This window comes from Eucalyptus grandis, chromosome 3 (genome assembly GCF_016545825.1).
Source record: "Eucalyptus grandis isolate ANBG69807.140 chromosome 3, ASM1654582v1, whole genome shotgun sequence".
In the NCBI taxonomy this organism is placed as follows: domain Eukaryota; kingdom Viridiplantae; phylum Streptophyta; class Magnoliopsida; order Myrtales; family Myrtaceae; genus Eucalyptus; species Eucalyptus grandis.
In genome coordinates this window covers 21,482,547-21,494,874 of record NC_052614.1, presented here as the reverse complement: position 1 = coordinate 21,494,874, position 12,328 = coordinate 21,482,547, and positions in this window count along the sequence as shown.

Sequence of the window (12,328 nt, the reverse complement as noted above, 5' to 3'; positions counted from 1 at the left end):
CAGTGCTAGCATACTAGCCATGGATCTTTTACTCGAAGTAAAACACTTCAAACAAAGTAAGAACACAGGCTCGATACCAATTGAGATAGCTAGTACGAGTACCTAGAGGGGGTGAATAGGTATACACAAAAATTTCTCGATGTTTGCACGATACTTAAACAATTAGAGACTTTGCAAGGTTGAAAATTCAATCGCAAGACCGAGTAAGGGAAAGAGAGAATTGAACACTCGGTTTATAGTGGTTCGGCTTGATTCAAGCCTACGTCCACTCTTCGCACCGACGGCCGATTGGCTGGATTCCACTATGATCAAAGAGATGTTACAGTGTTGATCTTCCTTGATTTCTAGGTGTAGATGATCTACCACACTTGCTCAAGGCGTCACCAAGTATAAACACTCTCGGTATACAATTTCGCTCGTCTCAACTAACAATCAAAGGATCTTCGAGACTGGAATTTTTCTATCGATCACACACTTAAAACAACTAGAACGTCTTCCTTTTATACTCCTTCATGCCATCATAGCCGTTGGCACTTACCAAAGGAATTCCTCCAATCTACCCGTTGGACGGAATCAATCAAGAAGATCATCCGAGCTATATAAGGAATCGATGATAGCCCATCAATCTGTTCGCCCATACAATCGGGATCTCGGTTTCCAAGAATAGAATAATCCAAGATTATTTCGTCGACCATCGGATCTTCAATCGTTCTTAGATAAGATATAAAGAATCCGAAATGATTATCCAACCAAAGAATCTATCCCGAGAGGATAGGATCAAATCCTCAATCATAAACCTCGACTTTGGATTTCCTTCAACACTTTGGATTAGAAAGACATCGGTGAGAATAACTTTGAGTCTTGAGTCTTGAGTCTTGAGTCTTGAGTCTTGAGATAACGAGTCTTGAGACTATAAAATCTTGAGACTTTAACTATCGATATCCAGACTTAGACTGATAGAAATGTTTTGTCAGCTTCAAAATATTCTGGAAAGATTTCTCCAACAGCAACATATATGCTAGTTGTATTATATGAAAGCATTATTATATTGTATGTCAATCATCTGTTACTTTCTGTTATTGCTAGTTGTTGTGGGTAGTTAGTTGTAGGTAGTTTTAGAAGTTTTTGTAGCTTCATAGAATTGATTTTGCATGAGCCAATCATATTAATGATAGTTTTAAGTTAGGATTTTTGGAGGATGATTGGAAACGTATAGACCTTTTGATTCTGAAGCCTTACTTGAAATTATTCATTAATATGATGGGTCTATGTAAATAGGGATGCATAAATGATAGGCATCAATAATTCGTGCATATTTGTTCGATGTGTTCGGATCAATGGCTTGACCACAAAGAGCATAGTTGCCGAGCCTGAACAAATGTGAAAAGCTCAATGGTGACAACTATGAGATATGGCACATGAAAATCCAATATGTGCTGGAAGAGCAAGAGACACTTGAAGCTCTTAACCTGACCATGGTAGAACCTGAAGAAGGAAACATTGCGCGGCACAAAAGAGATAAGGAAGCATTTGCTTCATGGAAAAGAAAGAACTCTCTTGCTCGCATCACGTTACTGAGCAGCATGGAAAATGACATCATGTGAGAGTTTAGGCATTTTGACAATGCCAAGGAAATGTGGGAGGCATTGGTAGCTAGATTTGGTCATACTTCGGTGACCAGACTGAGACAGCTCACTATTAGGTTTGACTCCTATAAGAAGCTTCATGGTCAGACCATGAAGCAACATCTTAGAAAGATGTCTAACATGATAAATGAGCTGAAAGATGCTGGCCATGTCCTCACAGATAAGCAGCAAGTGCAAGTAATGATTCGTTTCTTGCCTCAGAGTTGGGAGCATATGAAGGTGCACCTAACCCATAATGAAAATATCAAAACGTTTGAGGATGCAGTGTGCCATCTTGAGCTGGAAGAGGACCGCCTCTTGGCGGCTAAGCCGGATGCTGAACTCTATCATGCTAGTTCTAGCTCACATGGAGCTTCGAGCTCCAAGCGCAAACGCCCTAACTGGTTTGATAAAGGGAAAGGCAAGGAAGAAGGTCCTTCAGGGAAGAAACCCAAGTTTAACCAACATGGAAGAGGAAAGCGTCCTCGCATGAAAAAGCTTGCAAGGGTGAAATGCTACAACTGTGACAAGAATGGTCACTATGCTCGCGACTGTTGTGAGCCAAAGAAGGTATGCACCCCTTGTACTTTTCAGAACTTTGCTTTTGTGTCGAGTTCTGTGTTCTTAATTGAGTCTAATCCTTTGTGGACTATGAATTCATGAGCGACAGACCATGTAGCGAAGGATAGAGGATCCTTCATAGAATTCCGACGAGTACCAACTGGAACTAAGTGGATCTATGTGGGAAACAACTCCAGAGCTGAAGTGAAAGGAATTGGCACATGCCAACTGAATATGCGTGGTGGACGCACTTTGTTCCTACATGATGTGTTGTATGCTCCGGAGATTCGTCGGAATTTAGTATCTGTGTTAGTGTTGGTTAAATTAGGTTTTAATATGAACTTCTATAGTAAATGTGTGAATTTGTTTTTGGATACAAATTACTATGGTTGTGGTTATTTTCTGGATGGTTTCATTGTATTAGATATTGATTATGTTAATGCAAATGTTTGTTATTCCCTTCTCATGTCTCCTAATACATATAATAATGATGTGAATGTGTGGCATGCTAGACTTGGTCACATTGGCCAACAGCGTATGAATAGACTAGCCAAAGAGGGCTTGTTGGGCAACAATGAAAAAGTCGATTTGTCCATCTGTAAGCATTGCCTAGAAGGGAAAACAACAAGGAAACCATTTGGAAAAGGTAAAAGAGCTGAATTTTCTCTGCATTTAATCCATTCCGATGTCTGTGGTCCAATGAATGTGAGAAGAAGGCATAGGGATGTTTATTTCATCACTTTTATAGATGATTATACTCGATTCGGATATGTCTATTTGATTTCTCATTAATCTGAAGCAATAAGTTGTTTCAAAAGGTTTATGAACCTGGTAGAGAATCAATTAGACAAGAAAATAAAAACATTGAGATCCGATCGAGGTCGAGAATATTTATCTGATGAGTTCAGAAAATTATGTGATGAAAAGGGAATAGAAAGACAGTTGTCTATTCCATATACTCCTTAACAAAATGGTGTTGCGAAGAGAAGAAACAGAACCCTACTAGAAATGGTTAGGTCCATGATGGCGCATGCTAACTTACTTATTACCTTTTTGAGTGATGTGTTCTTAACTGTTGCCTATATACTTAACCGTGTGTCTTCCAAATCAGTTACTTCCACTCCATATGAGTTATGGACAGGTAGAAAACCGGATTTAAGTTTTCTTAAGCCATAGGGTTGTGCTGCCTATACACATGAGTCATCTCACAAATTTGGGAAATTGGGTCCCAGAGGAAAGAAGAGTATTTTCATAAGGTACTCAGAACACTCGAAAGGGTATGTGTTCATAGGTGAGCAGGAAAGTGGGAGTATAACTGAGTTTGAATCACGAGATGTCACATTCTTAGAGGATAAATTTCCTAAGAATGGCGAAATAGGAGAAGATTGTTCCCTATTTGAAACCTTGGATCAAGATAATGATCTTAGTGGAGTTCATCCAAGTGGGAGCATAATGGGGAATGATGTGCAAAGTGTACAATCTCTCATACGGCGAACAAGTCGCCAAAGTATTCCCCGTCGACATTTTGACATTGAAAGGGAAACTTTTATGGTTGCTCCACAAGATGAGGATGAGCCAAGAAATATTAATGAGGCTTTGAATTGCCCTAGTAAGGAAAAATGGATTCATGCAATGGAAGAAGAAATGGAGTCAATGAAATCAAACCAAGTTTGGGAATTGGTTGATCTTCCAAAAGGACGCAGAGCTATTGGGAACAAGTGGGTTCTCAAAATAAAGCGAAAGGCTGATGGCTCGATAGAAAGGCATAAGGCTCGCCTTGTGGCAAAGGGGTATAATCAATAGGAAGGAATTGATTATGAAGATACATTTTCTCATGTAGTGAGATTTACCTCGATTTGCATTATTCTGGCAATAGTGGCTAGTCTGGATCTTGAGTTACATCAAATGGATGTAAAGACTGCTTTCCTCAATGAAGAATTAGAGGAAGAAATATATATGGAACAACCTGTTGGTTTCATAGTGAAAGGCCAAGAAGAAAAAGTATGTCGACTTTTGAGGTCAATATATGGTTTTAAGCAGTCATCAAGACAATGGTATATACGTTTTCATAATGCCATAATGGCATATGATTTTACGATGATTGATGAGGATCATTGTATATATATCAAAAGATCCAAGGATCAATTTGTGATCATATCATTATATGTTGATGATATACTAATTGCCGGAAGTAATATGGAGTTTGTTCATACTGTCAAGAGTTGGTTGTCTTCCAACTTTGAGATGAAGGATATGGGTGAGGCTGCATACATTCTTGGAGTTTAAATTTCAAGAGATCGTTCAAAGAGATCGTTGTCTCTTTCGCAAGAAACCTATATAAATAAGGTTCTTGAACGATTTCGTATGCAAGATTGTAAACCCATAGACACTCATATTGCAAAAGGTGAAGGATTGAGCCATAGGCGTGTCCAAGGACTCCACAAGAGAAGGAACAAATGAAACATGTTCCTTATGCTAGTCTTTGTTGGGAGCTTGATGTACGCTATGATGTGTACAAGACCCAACATATGTTTTGCGTTGGAATGGTGAGTAGATACCAATCCAATCCAAGTCACACATTGGAAAGCCATTAAGAGAATACGAGGTATCTTAAGGAACTGTTGATTACAAGTTGAATTACTAAGGAAATGATCTGCGACTTGAAGGCTATTCAGATGTTGATTGGGGAGGAGATTTAGATGAAAGGAAATCTAACTCAAGATTTGCTTTCTTACTGAGCAATAGCGCCATATCATGGAGTAGTAAGAAGCAAACGTGCATAGCCTTATCCACGATGGAAGCTAAGTTCGTGGCGTTATCAGCAGCAGTACAATAAGGAGTTTGGCTTAAGAGATTTTTGGATCATTTAGGTGTTATTGAGAAAGCTGCAAATCCATTGTTGGTTAACTATGATAGCCAAGCAGCTATAGCATACACCAAAGATCTAAAATATCATGGCAAGACCAAATATATAGATACCAAGTATAACTTTGTCAATGATATGGTTGCACGAAAGGATGTGAACTTACAGTACATATCTACGCATAGAATGGTAGCAGATCCTATGACAAAGCCAATACCTAGAGATGTGTTTTGTGGTCATGTAAAATCTCTAGGATTGCGTAGAGTCGATGTCTTGGATTGTAATTTCCTGAGTTGTTCACATTTATGAACTAGTGTTGTTTCATTATTAATGCCTATGAATTTTTTGTTTGATCTTTATGCATCTTAATACTCAGTGTATTATTTTAAGTTGAGGAAGTATGTCGGACAGATAAAAGATTAGCCCACTCACACGAGTAATCGCCTCTATTTACTGTGTGATAAATAGAGATGAGACTGTATTTAAGCTTATTATCTATGTGATAATCGAGAGCTCAAGCTTAAAATACGCATGTCGCCTTAACTAAGTGTTAAGATGAGGACATAATACTCATGATGTCTGAAAGTAAAATACCCCACATATTTTACTTTATCTGTCTAAGATGCCAGATGTGAGTTTTGATGAACTTTGTGAATGAGTAGATACGTGAACTCAAGTTAGACATTGGGTATGTCTAAACTATCATCTGTATGGTATTGAAAAGTGTAGACATACGCTCCATGAGAAAGGAGTTAATACCGTAATACGTATTTCATACTACGTATGCATAAGACGACCGATAAGAGTGGCAAAAAGTTTGATCTCAACTTTTATGACGTGTGAGACTCTTGAGGAAAAGAGTTCCTCATTTTAGTGCCCTCATGACTTTTACTTATTCTCAAGATTTCTATTTAGTGTTTGCTATCTTAGGATGTTACCAATGGTCATGAGTTGATTCGATCTAATGGGACATTTCTAGAAAAGCAAGCTGAACTGAAATTGAAATTTTGAAGGAAAGAGGAAGATCGATTTTAAGGAATCACATTGTAGTTTTGTATTCACTGGTCGACCAATTATGACTGTCTTTGTGATAATTATAATTGTGAATACAATATACATATCATGTTTAAAAGAGATCAAGAGAGATATAAAATGTGATCGATCGATCTAGGGTACCACATACTAAATCTACTCAAAGCATGACGCCCATTATGAGCTGATATATACTCCTAACAGATGTATAGCAACGAGCTCTCAAAGTATGCTGGTCGCACGGATTATTCACCGGTATGAATGTTGAAAAGAGGTAAAGAGAATCTTGTTCGGCCCACCATGTGCGAGTGGGAGATGAAGGCTTTATTAGTATTGGGCTTAAGGCCCATCCGCCTAAGTTGGGCCCAGAAAGCCCGGCCCACGGGAATAGGGCCCGTGGAAGGAGAGAGGTATAAAAGGGAGGAGAGAGAGAGAAAAATGCACCGTTTTGTTTAAAGAAAAAGACGTACGTTTTCTCTCTACGCACTCTCTCTCTCTCTCTCTCTCTCTCTCTCTCTCTCTCTCTCTCTCTCTCGTTTTCTTCAAAGCAAAAACAGTGAAGCGCTCGAAGGATTTTGCTTCCTCAGATTGAACAGGGGCTAATTTCTCTTCCTCCATTGGTGTTAGTGTCTAATATGTGGCTAAAAGGTACGCTCAAATCCGTGGTGTGCTTTAGGATCGGTGATACGTGTTGTTTTTCCCGGGCTCGTCTTCCGCATTGATTTAGGGGTTCGATTTAGTGTCGAATCCGGTTTTCGGGGATTAGTCATTCCCAACAAATTACGACTAACCTCATGGAATTTCCCAAAAAGGAAGAGCGAGCTCGTATTACTGCCCTTTGTAACAGATTAGATAGCCCATGGTCCGAGCATGGAAATCGACACTTGGGATGAGTCGCCTCCCTGGAAAAAAATTGACGAATGTCGACGGATCTTAGTCGGTAAGGTTTTATCACACTCATCTATTAATCTACCAGCATTTCGTAGTGCAAAAGACGCATGGCGCACGAGATAATGTGCAAATCACGCAACAGGAAATGGATATCTATATCGCGAAATTCAAGTTCGAAAGTGATAAAAAGAGAATAGAAGCGGGAGGACCTTGGCGTTTCTCTACCAATTTGGCGCTTTTTCAACCTTGGAAGCCAAACACACCTCTTCACTGTTTCGATTTTTCGAAATGTGCATTCTGGATCCAAGTATTTGGTCTTCCCCTGGAATGGTGCACAACCCGGATGTTAGCGAAGCAGTTAGGAGTATTGGAAGAATGCTAGAAGGTCGTTTGATACCAAAGATGGAACTACTTCAAAAGTGGGTCGGGTTAGAGTAGAACTTACCTTAAGTGAACCTTTAAAATCTGGCCAATTGATTCAGATTGCAAGCAAAGCACTCTAGCGAGATTTCCGTTATGAACGGCTTCCCCACTTTTGTTATTCATGTGGAATCATGGGACATTATGCCATGTACTATCCGACAATACCTTTTACCGAAGCCAAGATGGAAGGTAAAGAGAAGATGGCCTTCGGTCACTGGCTGTGAGCTGAAGTTAATCAGCATAGTCCTCTCTCTGATGACACAGATGATGTTGTCCCAGAAACTCCTCCATTCATAACATCACAAGTACATGCTTTACCCCCACCAGAAGTCATTACATCTAAGGTCGACTATCAGGTAGTTACTAAAAGCCAAAAATCACTCACTACTGATCTGATTCCAGGCTCATCCAAATAGAAAGGCATCCTTCCAGTATATCACAAGAACGAATTAAGTATTCATCATTTTCCTAAGGACAGAATTGAACCTAAGCACCAGGACTTACCGATTATAGACACAGGGAACGATGTGAAAACTTATCAGGATTCTTCTGTCATTCCTCCTCCCTTGACGGAGTCCACCAGAGGTGTTGTGATCACGACCCCTGCTCCACAATCTGTGCTGTGCAATGTCCAACAACCCATGGTTCAACGGCCTGTGAATGCCAAGAAGACTAAACCATCCCGCATTGCAACCAAAATAGGGTCATCTAAGAAATTGAAACGATATAATCCATATGAAGCTAGTACCCATGGAATGGATTCAATTGATGACAACAAGTTATTGGATACTCCTGTTTTAATGGAAGACGAAGTTCAAAACCGGGCTGAGGTGGCTTGCCCTAAAAAGCCACCGGTAGAACAATGAAGCTTATATGTTGGAACTGTCAAGGATTGGCCTCTTCCCTGACAGTTCATGCACTAAAGGCCCTAGTGGCCAAAGACAGGTCAGATGTACTTTTTTTAATGGAAACCAAGAACCGAGATTCGTTTCTTTCTAAAATGCAGCGTCAACTTAAGTTTCATTTTTCTCATATAGTTAACCCAATAGGCATCGCAGGTGGATTGGCTATCTTTTGGCATACTCACATTTCTCTTCAAGTGGAACTCTCTACAGCCGACTTTATTGATTATATATGCACTGAATATGGGAAAGGAACTACTATGAGACTCACCTGTGTACATGCTCCAGCAACTCCTCAATCTCGTCAGCCCTTTGGACAGCTCTCCGTCGAATTGCATCCATCAACTCATTACCTTGAATCTGCGCCGGGGACTTCAACGAAATAGCCTATCCTTGGGAGAAAGTAGGCAAACGCCCCCTTGATTTTGGTCTAATGCAAACCTTCAGAGAGGTACTACATGACGTGCGTTAATGGATATTGACAAAGACAAGGGATGCGCCTTTACTGGATGAATTACCGTGAGGGGAATGAGTTGATCAAAGAGAGATTGGACGGGGTTCTTTGTAATTGGTCTGGAGGATTGCTTTTCGAGGCGAAGTATGTGCTTTACCGGCAGTGGGTTCGGATCACAGTCCGCTGATTCTTTCAACCGAAGCTACCAAATACAGAAACGGGAAGACCTTTTATTTCGAAGCATATTGGCTGCAGCATCAGGAATGTCAAGGAGTCATCGACACAGCTTGGGCTTCATCTGGTGCAAAGGGCTATACCCCGCCAAAAATGCTACAACAAGTCGGTGGGGCTCTTCGAGGTGGAGTAAAAACACTTTTTCAAAAGCAAGCGAGCAGATTAACTCCTTACAAAGAAGCAAATCCAGATGTTAACTAACCGGACTACCACTACAATAGATCAACAAAAAAATATCTCGAGCTGAAAGGTTTACTCCATAGTGCATGGCGGCGGGAAGAACAAAAGATTGGGCAATGAGATCACGGATTAAATGGCCGGTGGGGTGATAAAAACACAGTTTTTTCATGCCACTACCATTCAAAGGCGAAACAGAAATCGAATCAGGATGCTAATGGATGCACAACAAAGATGGGTTCGAGATGATCAGCTTCTCAAAGACATGACTCTTGAATTTTTTTCTACGATATACAAATCAGAAGACACTTGTGACTATGGGCCCATCCTACAACAATGTGAGTGTGTTGTGACAGAGGCTATGAACCAGAAACTTATTTCTGATGTTACTCAAGAGGAAATTCGTACCGCTGTTTTTCAGCTAGGGAAATCCCGGCCCCGGTCCCGACGATTTTAATGGCTTATTTTACCAATAGTATTGGGAAATCTTAAAAGAAGACATATTTTCCTCGGTGCAGCAATTTTTTAAATCTGGTTTATTACCCCCTGATCTCAACAAGACTATCATCACTCTCATACCGAAAGTCTCTAATCCAGAATGTCTAGATCAATACTGACCCATTAGCCTTTGTAATTTCGCATATAAGATTATTTCCAAGGTGTTAGCCAACAGATTAAAGCCTTTCCTGCCTGACATTATTTCTATGGAACAAAGTGCATCTGTTAGTGGTCGTCAAATACAAGACAACATTTTAATCGTGCAGGAGACTCTACATCAGCTTAAGACACGAACTAGAAAGAAAAAATTCCAAGCTGTGGTCAAGATGGACATGTCAAAAGCCTATGACTGTGTTGAGTGGGACTTTCTCAAAGACTACCTATCCAGGTTAGGTTTTCATCCTATTTGGGTTCAATGGACTATGCAGTGCATTACTACTGTTTCCTTTAGTGTCAAATTCAATGGCACTCAGCTACAATACTTCCAACCATCAAGGGGGATTCGACAGGGAGATCCTTTATCACCTTATATCTTTATTCTAATGGCAAACATGTTAAGTACTCTTATCCATCAAGCTCTCAATATGGGTAATCTAAAAGGTATCCAATTTAACAGATAGTGCCCTACGTTGACTCACTTGTTCTTTGCCGACGATGCTATATTTTTTTTAGATGGATCAAGACAAGAATGTCACGAGCTAACCACTATTCTCAATCACTACTGTATGGCTACGGGACAGCCAATCAACTGAAACAAATCAGGTATTTTCTGTAGCAAATGGTGTCCCTCCCAACTACAAGATAACTTAACACATGAACTTCGAATTCCAATCTTAGCTAAAACAGGAAAATACCTTGGGATCCCGTCGGACTGGAGCAAATCTAAACGAGATATGTTTGCTTGGATACTAGGGAAAGTAAATGCTAAGTTAGATGGATGGAAAGAGAGTATAATTTCTAAGGGTGGTAAAGAAGTTCTTATTAAAAGCGTTGTGCAGGCGATACCTCAATTTGCTATGTCTATTTTTAAGATCCCTGTCTCGCTTTGTAAATCCATTGAAAAAAAGATAGCAAGATTTTGGTGGCAAAATGATAGCAGAAAATCTGGAATCCATTGGAAAAGATGGGAAGTTTTAAAGACTGGAAAATAGATGGGTGGTCTGGGGTTTCGTGACCTTGTGGCTTTTAATAAAGCCATGTTGGGTAAATGAGCTTGGCGTCTCCTAAATCAGCCTACTTCATTATGGGCTAACTGTTCAAAAAGTCTGTATTTTCATTCGGGGATTTCCTAACAGCCCCAAAAGGGACTCGATCTTCCGGGGTTGGCAGAGTATCATTGCGCGCAGGATTCTATCTTACCTTCGATTCAATGGTCTGTGGGCAATGGATCTAGCATCTGAATTAGAGAAGACCGATGGCTACCTAACAGCAAAATAGGAGGATTTGCTGCTGAACAGGAACCTCAAAAGGTATCTGAGCTAACTGATTCTAATACTCACCTATGGAATCTCAGTTTACTGAATCGTTTGTTTGATCGTAATACCATCGCAGAAATTATCAAGATTCCTATTAGACCTAGCTTTACATCTGACAAAATTATTTGGCCCTGTACATCTCAAGGAAATTATACTATTAAAAGTGCTTATTCTGTTCTCAGCCAGGTTAGTCTCTGCAATCCTATATTTAAGCCATCTTCCTCTTATCAGCCTCCTAACCTCTTATGGAGGAAAATATGGAAACTCCAAATACCTCCCAAAGTTAAATTTTTCATTTGGTCGTTATGCCAGAATGCCCTACCCACTAGAGCTAACCTTTTTTCGACGAAAACTCTGCTCCGATCCCATATGCACCCTATGTTCAACCCAACAACCCGAAACATCAGAGCACCTATTTTTATTATGTCCTTGGACTTCCCAGGTCTATTCCCACCCCCAAATAAACTATCCCATTCAACCAGCAGAAATTACACGCATCGAAAACTGGCTAGCTAACATACTTGCTATTAAACAACAATTACCTGGATCTGAGCTCATCGCCACACTACTGTGGAATATCTGGAAGTCCCGCAATAGGTTTATCTTTCGCCATCAGACTCTTGCTGCATCCTATGTCATAGCTGAAGCTCAAAGTCAAGCCCGCACTGCTGTCATATCTTCTGCTTCTGTAGATCGACATCTCCCAGATCTGGATAGCTTATGGCGTCCGCCTGATCCTGGAGTTCTGAAGATGAATGTTGATGGGGCTTTCAAGCCAGGCAGTGATCAAGGATCAATCGCCTTCATTTGTCGAGATCACAAAGGATATATCGTTGAAGGAATTACAGAGACCGTACTGCGTCTTTTGCTTTGCAGGTGGAGGCTCAAGCACTGTGTTTCGCCCTCAACCATTTGATCAACTCAAACCGGACCTCCAACCCCATTATCATCGAATCGATCGCCTTGTTTTGGTGGAAGCGGTGAAAAATCCCCATCGTCGCCATGGGAGGTTCGCCCCTTCCTCGCCGGCTGTCCTTCTCCCTCGTCTCGTCAAGTCATGGATTAGGTTTTGCCGAGAATAGCCAATCTTTGCTGCGGATTGGACCACTAAGGCCCATGACAATGGTCTTTTGAAGTCTTCTTGGGCTTCCTTTCCCCCGTCTCCTTTGCTCGATATTTTAGCCTTTGATATT